Below are 19,762 nucleotides of genomic sequence, written 5' to 3'. Positions count from 1 at the left end.
TTCAGATGCCATTTTCTGCAGTTTACCTATTTTTTTTTTTTAAAGCTGAAAACACTAGTTAACTTCTTTCTTCCATGTGTTTCTTTATATTCATACTTTGATATTCATTATGAAGGAATTTCACAAACAAATTTCAGCATCATAAATAGAAGACCACTGTTAAAGTCATACTATAAATGTAATTCACCAATACACTTATGAATACATATTGACATTTTACTTTAAAGAAAAAAAAAATTGCTGATTAATTTAGTAAGATTCAATTCTGTTACTGCACCTCTTGGTTTAAACCTTTTTTCTAAGGTCACAAGAATTTAAGACTAACTCAGGCTAATTTAAAACACTCAAAAGAAGAGAGAAAACAGAAATCAGTAATGCTGGAAAAGATAAGAGTAGTAGTTGACTTAAGTTTTGACAAGGCAAGGATTCGGAAAGACAAAATGCGTACCCTTCTTTTATCTCGTCACTAACTAGGTTTCTAAAACATTTACTTATCAAACCAGGGTATCTTATTATTTGCTTGCAGTAAATAGGGAACAGTATCTGCTTTCCTCATACATAGATCACATCCTTGTTCATTACCTTTTTGTAGAACAATAGTAAGTCTAACAAAGACATGGCAGCAGAGAACAAAATAATTACAATACACAAAAGCAGGTATAAATAGTTCCTTCTCTGTGTATTTTCTAAGGCAAAACTTGAAATAGCATGTTTGGCTCTTACATAAGACCTGAAAAACTGGGAGGCCACAAACAAAGAGTATCTCTAAAGAAATACTCGAGGCATGTAAATTCAAAAGAAGAAACTCCTTGTAGAGCAGAATGTTCCCTTTAACTTCAGATGAACATTAGCAAAGCAATGGATAACCTCTCAGCTGTGGATTATTCTGAAAGCAAAGCTGAGTTAAGCAACCCATCGCTTAAATCATAAAGAAAACAAAATAATCAGAAATGGCATGATCAAGATCTCCATGACAGAAATGACAATGTTACTAAAATGCCCTACAGTAAAAGCCTTGCAATGGCAAGGATATGGATTCAAGTCATTAGCTACTAGCATCTGATCCTTCCAAGAACATTTAACTCTTCTACTGCAAGGGAATTCCTCAAGCAGATACCAAAAATACCGCAGTAAGGGCCAGATTTAGACCTCTCATTACAGCAAAATGTTGGCTTCCATTAGGAAAAGCTGTCCTCTTCTGTTATAACTTTGTCTTTTCTTTGGCTTATGAACAATGGAAAATGGATTTACAGTCTTTCTGCATCTGAACTTGTTTCTAGAAGGGCCGTTGTAAACGAGGAGAGCCTGTCTATTAAAATAGCATTTCTGCAACCCAAACCCACTCTAGAGAGAGTCACTGTCCACGCTGAAGTCAATATGTTCTTAAATTGGTTTAATAAGCTTATTCCAAAAATAAAAGTAAGTTACCAGCAAACAAAATACAGCAAGAAAATGTTTACTTCATAAAGCCTCTGAGAAATCAATGTTTTCAATTTTGAATCTAATGCTGTTATAGCCAGAAGGTCCATTACCCAAAGCAGGAGTTTCAGAGCACTTTTTTTTGCTTGGACATATACGAGTTGAGGAAAACAATGTTCTCCAGTTCCAATAAGGCAAACGTATCTCAGCCTTATTTCCCATTACCTGACATTTGGAATTAATCAATACCACTGTACATTACTGTGGCTTCAACAAATACCGAATATGCTACACACCTTCTATTAGAAAGTGTTGTATGTAAAAATGAACATTAAAGTAACAAAACTCAGGAGACTGCCATGAGGATTCAGGCACTTATCTCAGGCAGCTCATTCTTCCTGTCCTCCTGCCCTCCCCAGGCCGGCAGTAAACACCAGACATCCTCAGACAATTCAGCCCATACAAGATTCAAACCTCTTTGACAGTGCTCCTCTTCCTCTCATCACTGACAATACAGGAAGACTAAGTTAGGTGGCACAAATGCGGAATTTAAACAGATCTGGAATATACATATCTTCCGTTAAATCTTACTTGTTAGATTATATAAAGAAGCAGTCAAACACATACTTTCAGTAGTTGTGCTGTTTCACTTCTCCCTATTTCATTTTGGCTTAGCTGTGGAACCAGAGGAATGTTTGAAAAATATGAATCTAAATGTTGCGTTAGGTTATGAAACTCTTTTTTAACCAAGAATAGCATCACTTGCCCAAAACCAAAAGACCAGGTTATTTTTATAAAGTTACTATAAGCAAAAAAATTTAATGTTTCAACTCAAAATCTACTGACTTGCTTTAACAGCTGCAGATAAAGACACTGTCTGTACCTAAACCCATAAACAGACAGGGGGGAAAGTGTTGCAAGAACAAGCATGTTTTTAATTCATATAGGCAAACACAGCTGGCTGGGAAAGTCAATCAGGTTTAAAATTTGGCTCTGTGGGAACACAATATTTGTGTCCAATGTACAGCACACATCCATACAATGTGTAAAGGCAGATGTCGTAACACATAACTGGGATGTTTTCATTCTTACCATTTCTTAAATTCCTTTTAAAACAGTGTTCAACTCAGTGAGAAAATCTATTTCTGGATGTTACCCTCAAATATGTTAGCTGGGAACCTGTTCTAAATTAAGACTAAAAGATGCTGGATTAGAAAGTATTAGAACTAGATTACCTAAGGTCAACTGTTCTCAGAGATTCATTTACAGAGCAGTATGTTCTCCATCACATATAAACCTTTCAAACTTCACATAGACTACGGTAAAGAGCAGATTACAATTGCCCAGAGGTGCACCCTTATATGAAAGGTTCTCCCACATCTTGGCAGAGGAAATACAGTTGCATAGGGAGAACAACCATAGGTCTTCCTTTCATTACTGCAAACTTTTGCTTGTTTTTAAGTGAACAAATATTTTCTTCAACATGCAGAGAACAAGTAGGTGAGGGAAAAAAAAAAAAGGCAAAAACCCCCCTGATTGAAGCAAGTTAAACACATAGCAAGAACAGGCTTACATTATTCATCATTTATGCCACCTACAGACATTGTCTCATATTAAAAACACAATACAGGAGGGGCACCTAATACTCCAAAGAATAAAATCTGTTTTCCATTACTTTTCAATAGACATAAGAACTTGAGGTTTCACATCTCCTTCCCCCTGATACTGACTTTCAAATGTACTAAAGCGAAGACAAGATTTGCCCTTCCTTGTGGTTCTTCCAAAACAGGAACCTTGGATTTGAAAAAATCCAAATTATTTGCCTTACAGAAGCAGACTTGTTACATCACCTTACAACTGGTACCAATACAGAAACATTCCTTGCAGTATCAATCCAAAACTTTAACTGCAAAAGACATTAGCATGGAAGAAAGCCTACTGGAAATGAGACTCTCAGTTTTCAAACAAGGCACATTTCAAGGCCTTTTTTTTGTGTACACAGGAACAGCTTACACAGTGTGTTTTCTGCACAAAGGAAAAATAAAATTAACAGACAAAATTTTTGAAACCTAGCAATGAGTAGGATCTAAGACACTTCTCTTAAGAGGACTATCCAGAAAGTTATGAGTATTTTGAATCCCCATGAAAAGGTTAGCATATCATTGTGCTGAACCGTTCACAAAGACATAGTTTAAGTTGTCAAACAATACAATAGCACAGAAAGGAATGAACATTTTATCGAAAAAGATAATGAGTATCTGAAAGAAGATTATGCCGCTGAGTATAGTGAAAACAAACAGATCCAGCATCAATTTATTTACCGCTGGGTTTCCAACTGATACCACTACATATCTGCAAGGAGACCTCTATGAATATTTCAAGAGGAAAGGGCAAAGAGTTGACAGAAGTCCATCTAAGCTGCTCTATTATTTCCACTGTGAAAGACAAGTCTTTTCAAAGTACTGAAAATTTCAGAATATTATTTCTGTAATTAGGGTGTTAAAATGCTTGCATTAACTTAGTAAGTTACTAAAGAAATTTTTAAGTATAAATGTAAGATCACACACTGCCTTCATCAACAGAAATACGTAACATAAATATGATCCACTGTGTATAACTGAATTCTATAGACTATTAAATCCTTTGCGAAATGAAACCATGATCTGAGCAAAAATGAAATAAATAAAAAAATCAGACAGCATGAACTGATCTATTGAGGCCGAGATCCTTCAACTGCTTACTTATAAACAAATTAAGGAAGTAAAAAGAAGAGGTCATACTTTCACATGACCTTAGAAGGTCATACAACGTGTACTTTATGCAAACATCATGTGGAATGGAAACACCATAGCGACATTAGCTTTTCTGAAGTCCCTTTACTATACAGTTATTTCATATTTTTAAGTTTAAATTCTCATATCCTCAATTTTATGCTATTTATTTTCACTGATACAAAAGAAATGTTTAAAAAAAAACCAAAAAACAAACCAAACCAAACAACCAACCCCTCAGTAGCCGCAGGTACTTCACCTCTTCCCCTGGCTCTCCCAGTTAATGATATATTCCTCCAGGTACAGCTCCAACTTCAGGAAGAAGAACCGCTACCTACACATTAGCTGCATGAGCATACATATAAACTTCTGTGTGCGCCAACAATACAACCTAACATTTTTATGTTTAAAGTAGGCTAATAGGTTTTCCAAGTCTAGTTCATATGTCCAGAGAATAAAACAAAGAGGTAATACTTTTAATTTTGTTCAACCTCCAAGGACCAGCCCAGTTAGAAACCAGCATCCATCAAACTCACTTCACCATGAACTCAGATTTTTCAGAAGCTGAAAAAAATCAGTTCTAATGAAGCACATCACGTTGTAAACCATGCATGAAACAAAACTTATACGACCAACGCAGTACAGCTCTTGTCAACGATGCTTCTTCTACACAGTCCCTTCATTTATGAACAGAGGTTTGCTTTAAAAGGAGCGTCAAACTTCTGAAGGTTTCAATTTCTGTGCTGAAGCTGGAAGGAAGGAGCTGTCACCATCAAGAAGCCAACTTACTGACACTTTGAAGGAATCCCAAGGTTTAATCCTTGGTTTAAGGAATTGTCTTCTCTAAGGAAAAAGAATATTTTGGTTCATCAGGTAGCCGCTTATAACAGCACACTTAAGTGTCAGGATCTAATAAGCATTTCAGCAATTTGATCCCATTTTAGAATGGCATTACTTCTAAAAAAAATAAAATCATAACTCTGCTTCAGCATGTCATCTTCAGATGCATTTAGCAACTGACACGCTTTACGCCCCTTAAAAAAGAAAGCTTACCAGGAAAAACCAAACACACAGGACAGCTCAACTTCTTGTACCACACCACTGAACCCTCTCTTCCAGATGCGGCCCCGCTGAACCCCACAAAAACGCGGGGCACTCGCCCCAGGCCGGCTGCCATCCCGCCCGGAGCCGCTACGGAAAACCGCCCGCTGCGAGGAGCGGCATAACGCCGCTCGACCCCCGCCCAGGGCCCGCCGCCGAAGGACAAAGCCGCCCGGCTCCGAAGCCGGCCCTGCCGCGGCCCGTCCCCTCGGTCCAGCCGCGGCGGGACGAGCCGAGGGAGACGCGCCTCAGGAGGGGAGCGCTACGGGGCTTCACGCCCCTACCCAGCCCTCCCGCCTGGCAGGGCGGCCCGGCCCCACCGCCCTCCCCCGAGGGCGGAGTGGGAAGGACGGAGAGCGCGATGCCCTGGCAGGCCCCGGCCGCTGCAAGCCCCCGGGTGAAGCCCCAAGGGGTCCCCGCCAGCCACTGCGGGGCAGGGGGTGCCCTTCCCCAGCCAGGCCCGGAGGAAACCAGCTGCCCCCCGCTCGGCAGTAGCGGCGGCACCGTCTCTTACCTGCGGGCTGTGCGGGGGGCGGCGGAGCCCGGGCGGGCATGGCGGCGGGCAGGGAGGGGGAGGGAGGGAAGGGGAGAGGGGACACGGCCGGTTATCTGAGGCCTCCCGCGGCAACCGCCATCGAGGGGGAACCCATGTCACGGCAACAGGAACCGCGTCGCTGCGGCCCGGCCCCCTCCCGGCGGCCACCGCCTCCTGCCCCGCCACCGCCCACTTGGCCTCCCGGCAGGGACCGCGCCACCGCCCCCGGAGCCGCGTCACTTCCAGCAGCGGTCGGCGCGGCGGGCACGTAAATAAATAAATAAACGAGCGACTAACGCTGCTGCGGTGATACCTACCCCCCGCCGGGTAAGGCAGACGGTGGTTTAACCGCGCAGCCGCCATCTTAAGTGCTGGCAAGCCGCCTCCACCGCGGCAGGGCGGCCATCTTGGACAAGGGGTGAGGCGATGCCGTGGGGGACGCCGCGGCCGCCATGTTGAGCTCGGGAGGAAGAGGGCAGCGCCGGGACGCGGTGTTTTCCGTGTCCCGGTGTAGGCAATATGAGGTGTTTAAATTTTTTTAAAAAATTATTATTTTTTTCTTTCCCCCTAGGAGTGTCGTGTGGGCTGCGCCAGGTGAAGCCATGCGCTGGGGCTGCCTGCGCTCCGTGCCAGGGATCCTGTCAGGGATCCCGTGAGGGGGCCCGGGGCCGCGCGGGCGTTTGCCCGCGGAGAGGTGCCGAAAACAGGCGGTGACATAAAACCCCCATCCAAAATAGAAATAGGGAATTGGGGGCGAATCCCTTCTCGCAGCTGGCCGGCGGTGCGGGGAGGTGGCGGGAGGAGAGCTGGCGGAAGGGCTACGCTTCGCGGGTGGCAGCGGCGCTGTGGTACCGGTAGCACCGGGGTGAGGACCCCGGCGGAGCTTCTCCGCCCCGAACACGATCGTGGTTATGCCCGCGCTGTGGGAGGGTTTCATTTCCAAGTCATGAGGCTTAGGCAAGCATTTCTGCATAGGAAATTGTTTACTGCAAAGTTTCGCCCCTTTGAAGTTTAGGGGGGAGTAGTCTGATCCCATATGTATGATCCCGCAGCCCACCTCTGGAACAGGCTGCCATACCACTATTCCACCTTTTATGCCTCGTGACCAAGGGTTCCTTCAACTTCAGAGTTTGCAAACTGCTTAGTCCAGGTCGAGTCCCTCAGGGCCTGTCTGCATCGCGCTGAAACCTCGACTCTTAGGCATCAGGGTCTGCCAGCGTTACCACCTTCAAAGAGTAACTTGGTACAAATTTGTACCTAATTTGTAGGTACCGTAAGTGCCTACGCTTCATAGGGAAGGTGTGTACATAGGCTAGTTGTAAGTGCAACACCAGATAAATCATGCTTTAGTTGAACTGGCTTTTTACGGTTTTGTTTGCTTGTTGGTTGTGCAAATTCCGTAAAAAGGAGTAGAAAGACTGTCAAAAAGGCATACAGGGAAATACTCTATTTTTTTAATTTTTTTTTTTTTTAATATATATATCTCATTTGCCATTTCTCCCAAGGAGCACAAATAGACAATGGTTTGACCTCATAGGTGAAAGAACAATTACAGCAAAACCACTAAATGAAATAATGAGAAATAACAATACATGCATGCTTCTGTTTTTCAAATATTTTTATTTGTTTGTTTTCTAATACCTGTTTACACTGTACTGGTGAATATTGTCAGAACTACCAGCACATTAGGTCTTTAAAAATGCATAACATGCTTTTAAATAACGTGCAAAGCCTGCCGTACATCCTTTGACAGTCGTGAACTGAACACTGTACAGCAGTTACAACATGCTGGCAAATTACAATAATAAAATAGTGATCAAAGTGTAATACTAAAGTTTTGTTCCTACAGAGGCTTAAGCATATGTTTAAACACACAGTAGTTTGGCTGAGGAAGGCTTAAAACAAGGCTATTCGTACAACTTTTCATGTCTGAGATAGGTTTGTGGAACAAAAATGCCTCAAATGCATTTAAGAGTAATTATAATTAATCTGCTAATTTAATAAGCAATATAAGGCCTTTGTGAAGCACGGGGAAATTATATTGTTAATACAATGTTTCTGTTACGTTAGGAATCCTGTTACAGTAGCTGAAGATAGTCATCGGTGACTATTAATGAGGCTGTGTGACTATTAATGAGGATGTATGAGTATTACATTTCGCCGCCTGGTGGCTGTTTTCTTTTTTTCAGCTTAGTGTCAGAAATGCAGCGTAAAGCTTGTGCTGACCTGGCAGGACAGAAGAAGCAGTGAAGGAACTGGAAGGTAGGGCGATTTAGCAGTCAAAGATCTTTGACCTTCACCCAATGTACAATGACGTGTCTTACAAATCATAAGGGTGCAGAGAAGAATCTAGACAAGCAGTGAAATACTGTGCTGTAAAGCAACAGACAAACTAGATCATTTCTTCCCATATCTGGCAGTAGCCATTAAGTTCCAGAGGCCAAAAATATACCTCGGTGTGTAGTGTTAGTCCATGAAGAATCGTTTCCCATTCCAGCTGTGTTTAGTTGATGGTCATTGGCCATGAGTGTTAATCATCCTTATGGTGACATTGTAAATAATATAATTAGAGGAGGTAATGTAATAATTATCTTCTCTTATACAGCTGATGTATCAATGATTTGAATGAACATACAGAATAAACACACTGCCTGTAAACTCCCCAGACAGCAACCTGAGCCCCAGCACCCTAAAAAAAATGTAAAGCCCTTCTGTGGAAAAGACCAAAGTCAGAAGCACAACTATGTACCACAGGAAGAGAGCCAAAAAGATCGACAGTGTCACTAATTAGGTCCTAGAATAGAAGGAAATTTGTTAAGTAAAATTCCCAGATAATTTGAGGAAGTGACTCATATCCTAAGCTACAAAGAAAGGCAGAAAATCCCTCCAAATGGTCCCTGCCAGTTTGACCAGAGGGAAATTTCCTTCTCTTTCTTGGTGGTATTTACTAGTTTCTAGGACCAGAAGCTTTAATCAGTATGCAGCTGTGAGTCTAAAATTCATTTAACTTGAATGTAGGATCAGACGAGAGGTAAGCATTCCACATAAAAAAATGAAGGTGATCTTCACTTAAGCATAGTGTGAATGATTGACGAGATGTGTGGGATTTCTTTAGTCATTCCTGCATAAGCTTTGCTGGTTGAAGGAGATTACATTTGCTTACGAAGGCAGACCAACTCTTCATAATAGCATTAGCCATATTATGTATTGGTTCTGTGAAATGGAATCCATGGGTTACAACACTAATTTCAAGGTTATATTTTCAACATATGAAAGTTCCCTGTACAGAATTGCATGGATTGTAAACACTGAATGTTATTTGGAGATTATTCTAGAGTGGTGTTCTATCCATTTTCAAACATACGGTGTTTTTTTCTTTTAAAGCGTATACTTCCAGGCAATTTCTTACAGTATGGTGAAAAAACGTTGTAATTTTGAGATATCCGTCTCAATGTGAGGCCCCTCTGCATAGTGCAATAGAGGTTTTAAGTCGAGCAGGACTGGTCTTGGTAACTCCGAGGTCCAGCCTTGACTTAGCTGCAGCAAAGCAGCTTTATCAGTTACTGCTGCTGTGTCCTAAACTGTCAGGAGAGGGCGCAGCCTTCCCAGAAGTCTCAAATGGAAAAAGGTATCGTGGTGTGTCAAGATGCTTCAGAAAGGCTGTTTTCCAAAACGCCGCTTGGTCTGGAGGCTCAGACACTCCTTCTGGGTTGGGAATTGAGGATGGCATGGAGAACTTCTTATGGTCTACATCCATGTCCTTCATAAAACTTAGTAATTCATAATTCTCAAACAAATTGAGTATTTAAAGGGAAATAATTTAGCTTTTTATTTCTCATTTTGGAGTTTACAACACGGTTCCTGAATGTAACTCTTAGTTATACTATAAGCTGTATCATATATTGTGTACTGTAATGCAGAATATCTTCTGAAAGATGTTGGATCGCTAGCAGTGGATAGTGCAGTTCTTTTTCTTTTTTCCTTTTTTTTTTTTTTAAATTTCAAAAATATCTACAGTACAACATGGCTCCTGGCAGTGCAAGCTTTTTCTGGCTTCCCCGCTCAGTGTATGGGGAAGAAACTTGCTGTAATCAAAGACTAGATAAATCTTCAAACTTCAGGCAGTTTGCTTCCCTCCCTGCTGAGTCTGGCAACGCTGCTGATCAGAAACTAGATAGTCTGTTTCCTGAGAAATTGTGATGCTTGACTTTTCTTTTCTTTTTTTTTTTTTTAAGTTCACAATTGAATTGGACATTTGAAGGTTTGAAATTATCCGTAGAATGAATTTTAAATGGTCTTTGGACCTACCAGATAATTTCATTTCACTAATGCCAAAGGCTTTCATTTGTGCTATTGTCAATGCAATGCTAACTAATTTAAATTTTTCTGTGGAAATGAAATATAAAAAAATCAAGCAAGTTGAAAACAGGAAATCAAACTATTGCAGTTTATCTTCACAGAATGTTTTGACTTTTTCCCATCCTGACATGAAACTGAATTGGCACAGTTCTCTGAAATGTTTTTAATTCAGTAAAACTGCATTTACCTTAGACCATTATAGCTGAAATAACCCCTGCTACAGCATTATCAAACAGAAAGAGCTTGTCTGACTGAATTCGCCAATCAACCTCAAAAGCTTTACATGAAAATTGTTTGTGGCTGTGGTTTTATAAGGTGGGCATTGTCAAAGCTAGCTGAATGAATAATATGTACTTTCCGCTTGCTTCTAAATGGGCAACAGTTAGTAAAAGAAAAATTGTGCAGTTACTGTTAGTTAACTAAGTTAAACAAAGCTGCAGCTGAGCAGAGAATGAACTAAGCAGCCTGTTACTAAACTCCACTGATGATCTGTCCTTTGGCATCGCAAGGTGGTAAAACAGATTTATGAGCAGCTGATGTTTGTTTCTTTGAGCAGTGGTTGGTGCCCTGAGCTCCATCCAGAATCAGTGCATCCTGCCCGGCTCTTCCGCAGGACACTACAGAGCTCTTGTCTGTGTTAGAGTTGAGGGAGCCAGGAACGCCTCTTGGCCCCAGGGCATTCCCCAACCGCATCGGGAACCCCCTTGTGAAGAGCCCATCTGGGTCTGTAAGCTGGCTGTGCAGCAAAGATCCTGAGGATCCCCATTCCCTGAAGTTCAAACAGTGCCTGAATTGATTCCTGCTCCATGTGGTCTTCACATGTCTCTCTGCTGGCAGTGAAAGGAACTTGCTGAGCCTGGCCTCCCCGTGCTAGGTGTTAGCTGTTATGATAACCCCTATGTGGCGGTCCCTGTTTCCTCCTAAACCTATTTGGAGGCACTGAGGTACTCTTCTGAACATCTCAAATGCCTACGTCTTCTGCATCACTGCTACTTTCATTAGCATTGACCTCCGGGCATGCAGAATGACCAGGCACTGGTTTCTCTTGTTTTGGGGATCCAACAAAGGTGTCTTAGCTTTTCCCAGCTCTTCAAGGAAGGGACTGTCTCCATCTGTTCTACTTGCAATGGCATAAAATATAAAACATTATAAAGTATGTTTTAGATGTGACATATAAATCTTCTGTTTGGAGTGCAAGTTTGTTACTGTTTTATACAAATCTCCCTAGCTATCTTTATTAGAGTCATAGCTATGAAAGCTAGAAGGCATTACTACATCAGCAGCCCATTCTCTTGTGATTCACAAGCCATTAAAAAATCCCAGAATTGTCCTTAAACAATCCTAAATGTGTTAACTACAAAGAACCCTATGTAGTTACAGAAAACAGATGAAATGGCAGTTATTTTAGGTGGGTCTTAGAAATCTCCTACATGTGAAGTGCGTGTAGCTGCTTTGACTTTTTGGCTCAGGCTTATTTGGGCAAGAATAGGGTTGCTGACACTCAACACTGTTGGGAAGGTTTGTTTGGGTTTGGTTTTGTTTTTTTTTTTTATTATTCTAAGGAACTCCTTTCTGAGTCTCAACCATGTTTACAGCTGATTTGGAGCCTCTAATGAACATGCATGCTCACATTCTTGCCATATGAGGGCTACCCAGTGGATTAACCAGCTCATAATGTCAAAACAGCCCCATTTTTCCTGCTGTGGTCTAGACCACATCCTCGAAGTGGCAGAAGTTAATGACTTCAGTGTGGCAATACTATGCGTACACCTGGCCTCAACATATTTCTATACGTAACTCATCAGCAGTGTGTGCAAAGTGTATTTTAGTGTATGTACATTTTAATGGTGGCAAGGCTTGTCAGAAGAGGCAATAGACAAACCAATGTAGCTGGCAAAAACTGGCAAGCTGTTGGCAGTGCTGGCATGTCCAGGTGTGAAGGAGATATAACAAACTTTAAGAGGAGTGCAGACTGAAAACAATCTGACTTCAGCCCTAATTTAACTGTGTTACTCAGGCAAGCTGAGAAGAAAAAAACAGCTGACAAGTGTAACAGCCCAGCAAACTATGGACAGCTAAAATGATGTACAGGCAACATGTACTATTTCCTCCCAGGTCTGACAATACTTCCTTCTCCTAGAAGATGGTATTGTGTGAGTACCTCAACCGTCAGCAGGAAAGCAAGATTTCTAGCTCTGTCAGTAGCAGAGAAAAACTTTCCTAATTGTGACTAATTGTTTTTTTCAATACAGGCTCTACATGCAGAAAGCCAATAAGAAAAGAAATCAAAATTATTCATTTAAAGACAGTCCCTTGACTTTAAGAGGCATGGCTTGTGAGTTTTGTACATTTAAGATGAAAAGTGCTAAAATGGTTCAAGACCATTATTCTGTTTTAATGATCCAATTTATTTATTGGACAAAGGTGAGTTGATTTCCATAGCCATCCTCCTGCCTTGTGCATCAGCTCCTCTCTGTGATGACAGGAGTCAAGAGCCTCCAAACACTCTTGTAGATCAGCTGGTAGGAAATTCTGAGGTACAAACTACTAACTCTGTGTATGTGATGGGCACTATTACAGCAGTCTCTTGCATACTGAGCTGTTCAGGGTAATAAGATATATATGCCTGTAATCTCTATTAACATCTATTTTAAGGCTTTTTCATTTCTAAGGCATTTCAGAGTTTGAGGGGTTTTTTTTGAGGTTTAGCAAAATTGAAACTTACCTCTAGAGCTGTTTTTTATATATATATAAGAAGACCTGCAATATCCTGTTGTAATCGCACAAGTTCATTTCACATCTATATGTCAGCACAGCCAGTGAAATTCAGGTGCCTGGTTCAGGTGTTTTGGACAAGTTTTCCTCATGAACCAATGTTGTGTGACTGGCAGTGATGCATATCAATAAAAATAATTTGAGAATTTTTTTTCCAAAGATCATGCCCTTTTCTCTTTACAGTGAATGGCAAAAAGTCCATTAAAAGTAAGTGAAAGTAGGATTCAGTTCCAGGTTTTAAAACAGAAACGGCTGAGGTTTTTCTGGGTTAATGACAACTTCTGTCTCAAATGCAACTGCCATGCAAGGAAAGTGGTTCCCTTTGCAGATATTTGTCAAAATCCTTCTCATTGTCTTTCAGACTTGTATCTGATGCCTGTTTTCAGTACCACATATGTCAATTTTATCCTCTGTCATATTTTTCTGCAATGGGTTTGCTTTCTTGATCTATGTTCATTGAGATGCAAAGCATCTGGGATGTAGGCACATAGCAAAGGTAGATCTCAGAAAAACAGGGTTGCTTTCTGGAAAGCTCTTGTACAAGAAATATGTGAGATTGGCCATATCTGGTCCTAACTGACAGGGTTGTTGTCATAGGTAAATGATAAACAACAAGACAGAATCTAGAGAGAAAATACCATGCTCCAAATAGCCAAAATGTTTTTGAATGCTAACAGAAGTACTATCTGCTGCAGCTGCCCTGGAGTCCTGCATGCAACGGCCTTTGGCTGTACCAGCAGCCAGGATGAGACCCTCAGACACAGGGGTCTGTTGGTCTCCGTGTGGTCCCCTGCTGTTATCTCACAAGCAGAAAGAAGCAAGACTGAACCCCTGGCATTTGTAGCAAGAACAGGCAGAACGTGGGAAGGAGTATGCAGAAGGGAGTGTGGAGAGCTGGTCAGAGAGGGGAAACTGCAGGATGACAAAGGCAAGCACAAAGACAGCGGGGCAGATGAGGAGATGAGGTCCAACCCTCACCCCTTCAATATCCAGGATCAGTCAGAGGTCTCCTGAGAGCAGCCGAACCAGCTCTGTTGCCACAAGGAGAGCTAGGAAAGATGAGATTAGGTAAATCCAAGTGCCTGAGCAATCTGTTTAAATTCACCACGGTCTAAGTAGGAACCCTCTCTCTAAATCATGGCTAACTGGGTTTCAGTGCTAGGAAAAGGGTGCTGTCTCTGAGCCAGCTCCTTGGTTCTAGTAGGTGGATATGATCCCAGCAGGCTTACGTGGTGTCACTGATGTGCTCTGCAGGAGCCCTTGCCAAGGAGCGCTTCCCCTTGCCGTTCCTTGCATCTCTGCACCAAGTGTACAGTCTAAGTGCAACCTGTGTCATTTCAAGGGACATAATGTGCATCTTAGCAGTGAGCTGCAGCCACCCCATCTCTAACCTTATTGAACTCAAGGGATGTGCATCAGTGAATTTGGCTCATGGTTTTCAGTTTTTAACCACTGAACTGAAAAAAAGTTTAATAAGCACAATAAACCTATCAATTTATAGGGTCTAGTGCTTGTTGCAAGGAGCCTCGATTCCCACCATAGCTGAGAGAGAGCTATTTTCAGAGCACCAGCTTGGGCTCTGTACCGTCATCTGGCCAAAGAGGGATCTGAGATCAAATCTAGATGTTGAGGAATTCTCATACCCCTATTCTTCCATGTACATGGTGCTAGTGAGTTGGAAACACGGCTCCAAACAGCACCAAAAGCTCCAAGACCCGTCTTTCCAACACAAGCTGATTGCCAGATGTTTCAAAGGAGCATTTTTGTCTTGATTTCCCTGCATTTATGGAATTGTTTATAATGTAGGCCACAGGGTATTTGCTGTCTGTTCGGTCAGATGCAAGTCAGCAGTTCAGTGGATTTAAATGAAAGACCGATGGTGACTTACAATTGGTTTGCATGGAAATGGCATTGGTCCAACTGCCCAGTTGTGGAATGTTATGTGAGCAGAGCAGATATAATTATTTCCAAATTTGGCCACAATCCATATTTTATCCATATTTATCCATATTTTGCTGCAAAGGGGCTTGTCTCCTTTGGGAAGAAATCCCCTGGGCAGAGAGCATATTCTCAGTAACTCACTGTTTACCCTGTACTGGGTTGAGTTTCCAACAAATCCTTCTCTGTGGAGGAGTGAAGATGCATGACCTTGCTAGTGATGCAGCTATCTCCCAAAATCAAACCTCTGTCTCCTCGGCAGCCTGTCTCACTTAGGGAATGTTGCAACTTATGAGATCATCCAAAGTTTTCTGAGCAGCAACTAATTCTTGATACAAAACCTGTTGGCAATAGCCTGGATTTTTCAAGGAGCAAAGACTCCTGTGCATATCATCACATGGTGGAGCAGAAGGGAGTTTCAGGAGCATTGCAGAGATCTCTCAGCAGTCAGATGCTTGTTCTGCTTATTCAAAGAGATGGTAGGATGTGAACCAGCTTTTGTTGAAAAATAACGTAGGCATTTTAGCACATGACTGCTCCCCCTCTAGCATGTCCTCTTGTACCTTCTGGGATCGTTTTATCTGAATTGTGCTGATGGAGCTCGACTGCTATCAGATGGCCCTTTGCAGGGTCGCTTCAGGGATGAGGAAGATATAAACTGAACCTGCTGCAGAAGCTGTGGCAAACTGACCTATTCTTCTCTTGCTCGTAGCCAGCCAGTCAGGGATGGATGGTGCATCCACTTCATGGCTGCAGAGCCACGAGTCTTCTGATCTTTTTTCCCGTATAAATGTCTTCAGATGCAGTTTGACAGCAGGTTACACTGAGAAGATTTTTCCACAGTTCTACACCATCAAGACGTGCTTAAATTACCCTACAGGCTGCGCCTTCAGAGAGGCCTGTGTTACTTACACATCTCTGGTTTTGGCTGACAATTTATATGCTGTTACTAGCTAGGCCACTTCTCTGGAGAGTCCCCCTTTCTCAGCCTGACAGAGTTGCAGGCAGAGATACAACTCTATGCTACCTAAAAAAACCCAGGGTGATAACCCCCTACAACACATGACAAAGAGTCACTTCGTGCTCAGGTTTGCCTTAGGGCTGGTTTGCTTTTACAGAGCTGGACCAGTTTCTCCTGAGTCAGATTCTGTTATGTGCAAGCTACCGTGGTGCCTTTAATTCAGTTTAAGAGTGAATCAGATATGTTTCTTCCCCCTTCACGATTATTACCTTGTTATTGCTCTGTTTGTTAATGTGTATTCTGGTAGCATCGCACAGCTACAAGCATGCCCCGGGGCCCAGTGCAGTAAGTGTCTGTGGTGTGTTTTTCTCTCTTGATTGTGTAGAAGGAGTCATCACTGCATTATAAACTTATCTCTACAGCTTCTTGAGGCTCATTCTTGCCTGTGGGAAAGCTTCATGTGTGAAAAGTGTCAAGCCTGGCTTTCTGTGGGATAGGCTGGACTGTTACACCCTGAGCTGAAAGATGACTGTTTTTTTTTCTGCACTGGGACTGATATGAGGGAGCAGATAGCAGTAGGTCAGAGCTGTGTTGGACTCCAGTCTAATGCTGGCCCTGGGTAAGGCTCCACAGCAGTCTCCAGGTTTCCCTTGGGAGTCATAATTTGGTTAGAGTAAATATGATGGTGAATGAGTGAGTCCCACGAAGAACAGAAAATAATCTCTGCAGTTGTTGCAGCTAGTGCTAGTGTGTGGAAAATACGTAGCATTTGTGTGAGCTTTTGAGTACTGGTTTTATTCCCATGATTCTTTTTGGCTGATCTAATACCTTGATGTTGAATTCAACCATTTCACAGCCGAAGAAGCAAACATCACCACCACAGGACTTTCTTTGGTGCACGAAGGTGCTGTTTGCATTTCCCATTGCACTGGTATCGGTCAGCTATGAAAAAACAGAATCACTGTTTTACCAAGGCAATGGTTACTAGAAGAGAGGGATCTCCCAAGGGATTATAGGTTGTAAGTTGTTCTATTGATAGAATGCAACAGGCTGCAGTGATACCTGCCTAACCCACGTATGTAGGCTTTGGACTCATTAGAATTAAAAACGTTTTGAAGGTCAGGAATAAATCTGTGTGTGACTGTCTGTATGTATTTACACTTTTCTTGCAAAGGACAAAAAGAAAAGAAAGTGATACCTGCTTTTTTGGTGATTAATATTGTTTTTCTGCATGAAGAGTGTTTTCTTTGAGGCTTTTGTGCATGGTCTTTTATAGCTAATGGACTGCTCCTGTGTAAAATTCCTCCAGAGGATGGTCCAGAGGAGCCAACTGCAATTAAAACCCAAAAGACTGTGTCCCAGTCCTTCTTTGACATCTCCTTCTTTGAATTCTGTTATCTTTAAATTACATCCTTAGTGCTGTCACTCTGTCAGAGTAGGACAACCCTTGCCTAGATCTTTGCCCATGGAAGGTTTAGTATAGCCCTAAACCTAGTCAGGAATCAGGGTTTTCCCCTCATTTCCATGGGGTGTATTAAAATGGATTATCTTGATATGAAGAGTATAAAATAGGCAGAAGTAAAAAAACCCAAAGATTCAGGCTCTGAATCGCTAAGCTTCAAAGACCTCACCATCCTGAACCCCACTGGCAATAAAAAATGCCTGTAAATGCAAAGTCTTGTATCTCCAAAGTCTCCAAAGTCTTCAGGTTTAACAAAATAGATGAACATATCATTGTCCCTCTGTTTCTGCAGTCCATCAGTCTTTAGCCCCAAATCTTTGCTCAGTCTTTAGTTGGACAAAGTAGACAAGGAATTTGAAGTGAGTAAGAACACGTCAGGACTCCTGAGTTTAGCTAATACTGCATATAAAATAATATTGTCTTAGAAAGTGAAAAGCCTGTGTCCTGCATCTGCTGAGCAAGGGGTTTCATGCCTATGGTTTTCTCCTGTGTGCTGGCAGATTCACAAAATGGGATGCATTCTGGCTGTGGCTAAATAAGCAGCTGGAGGGCTGTTATCTCTGTGCAGAGACACAGGCCTGTTCCCTTTCTGTTTTCAGGCGCTCTGCCCTTTCCGTCTCCTTTGTAGAGGCTGCAGCCTTATGGGAGGGTGAGCACGTTCACATACATCATAGCGTTGGTGCTAGCTGAGACCGAGCTCAACAAATTGTTTCTGTCCCATTCCCCCAAAGGTGGTCACTTAATAATTAATACCTGGTATTTATACCTTTTGGTAAAGCACTTTGAAACACCTGTCAGGCTGGCTCGGGCTTTGTGGAGCCAGTGATCATTCACCCATCTCTGGCATTCAGCCATTTTGGAGTGATAAAATGTAAGCTATGCACAAAACTGGCAACCCAAAACAGCTCAGGTCAGATTTGTTTGCTGCTGTAACCTCCTTGACATCAGTAGAGTACCAGCATTGTTTCCTCTACATTCAAGAGTAAGAGACCACCAAGGAATGAAGGCTGAATACTGAAACATTTAGCATTCCCAGTGCTGTTTGCAAAGAAACCCACCAGCCAAGAGCTATTTGGTAGCTTGGGTTCTGAGAACTCAGGCGCTGTTCTGTATCTTCCTTTATATGCCGGTGCTGAACAGTTCAAAAAGGACAGGGATAAAAAAATTACCCTGTTCAGTTTAAGCAAAACGATAAATCTGCTCTCTTGAAATGTGATTCTGCTTTATCTGGTTTTACTTTTGGTGGAAGGGGAGGCACACGGTGTTTTTCTGTTGCCACCTGTTTCTGGCAATCCAGGACCTGCTTGAAAGCCACTGAAAGTTCCCATAACCAATAATCACTTTGGATCTGGCTAACAGGAAACTCTGCTCTCAGCAATATGCAAAGTAATTAAAAATAAATAAAGGTCACATGTTTATAGAGCCCTTTCCACATCATTTAGCGTTTCTAGTTGATAAAGCTTATTGTGTTTCTTACTCCTATGTGTAGAAGATGCTTGCATCACCTGTGGGATGCTGAAGAGGGATGTTGTACAGGTGCTGCCCTAAGTGCCTTGGCTCCTTCCAGGGCTTTTTATTCAGATCTCTTTCCAAGCCTGGCAGGACAGGTGAACCCCTGTGGAAGCAGAATTGCAAGTGTCGTCTTTGTTGTGTGAGTGATGCATAACCCTCTTGCCTTCAGCACTGAAAGCCTTTGCTGTTCTTCACTTTCTTAGGGTGGTGGTTTCCTTCCTATTAGCAGGTGCTTAAGGAAACATCTGGAGTCACCTATCTGTGGTCTGCTGTTCCCAGCTCTCTTTTTTTTTTTTTTTTTTTTTTTACTTCAAACACAGGGTGTGTATGTGTGTGAAGGGGAGATCAGGCATCTACATTTGGGTGTTTGGTAGAAGGCGAGTGTCCTCAAGGTCCCTGTATAAACATTGGAGCTAAGGCCTCTGGAAGACCATTCAGGGCATCAAAATTGTCTCTGCTAAGTCATCGTCTGGAGAAGTGTCTCTCTTTCCACTGCCTATATAGGGAACCCACAGAGACCAGACTGAATTACCACAGCTGAAATTAGATGCTGCAGAAGGCAGCATGAATACCCCTGCAGTTTCAGCTACTACTCACCCAGTAAAAGGCTTCCAGTTTTCCCATTAATGTAGCCACTCAGCTGGCCTAAGCAAAAAAAGCCGCCTTTGCGGAAAATTGTGTATTAAGCATCAGACTTTATTGCACCAAATAGCTCTTTTAAATCCTCACCCTGGGAAGCTGTTGACACATGTTCGAGTCACTCTACTACCTTCTCCCAATAAATGCGTGTGTAATTGTATTTGTGTATACTAGTTACATGTTGCTGTGGAAGTTTTGGCATGCTGATATGTATCTGCATGCCAACTGTCATAGCCTGTGGCTTCATGGCCGTATATGGAAGTTCACCTGTGAAGGTATCTGGAATTTCC

At 42.3% G+C, this 19,762-nt stretch overlaps 1 protein-coding gene and 1 long non-coding RNA gene across 3 annotated transcripts in view; one reads left to right on the top strand and one right to left on the bottom strand.

Annotated features, from left to right (window-relative positions):
* The window catches only part of AFTPH (aftiphilin), a 49,259-nt gene extending 43,408 nt beyond the window's left edge, over nucleotides 1–5,851 (bottom strand). For both annotated transcript variants that reach the window (XM_076335003.1, XM_076335004.1), the window contains exon 1: nucleotides 5,806–5,851. The gene's annotated coding sequence lies outside the window, so the exon portion shown is untranslated. The remainder of the gene's footprint in view (nucleotides 1–5,805) is intronic.
* Nucleotides 5,852–6,252: 401 nt separating this feature from the next.
* The window catches only part of LOC143158707 (uncharacterized), a 25,202-nt gene continuing 11,692 nt past the window's right edge, over nucleotides 6,253–19,762 (top strand). Inside the window, exons 1-2 of the long non-coding RNA XR_012995050.1 lie at nucleotides 6,253–6,350; nucleotides 8,016–8,088. This is a non-coding gene — a long non-coding RNA (uncharacterized LOC143158707). The remainder of the gene's footprint in view (nucleotides 6,351–8,015; nucleotides 8,089–19,762) is intronic.

The sequence above is a fragment of the Aptenodytes patagonicus genome, chromosome 3 (assembly GCF_965638725.1).
Source record: "Aptenodytes patagonicus chromosome 3, bAptPat1.pri.cur, whole genome shotgun sequence".
Classification (NCBI taxonomy): domain Eukaryota; kingdom Metazoa; phylum Chordata; class Aves; order Sphenisciformes; family Spheniscidae; genus Aptenodytes; species Aptenodytes patagonicus.
The sequence above is the reverse complement of the archived record's forward strand: the minus strand, read 5'-3'. Positions and strand labels throughout refer to the sequence as shown.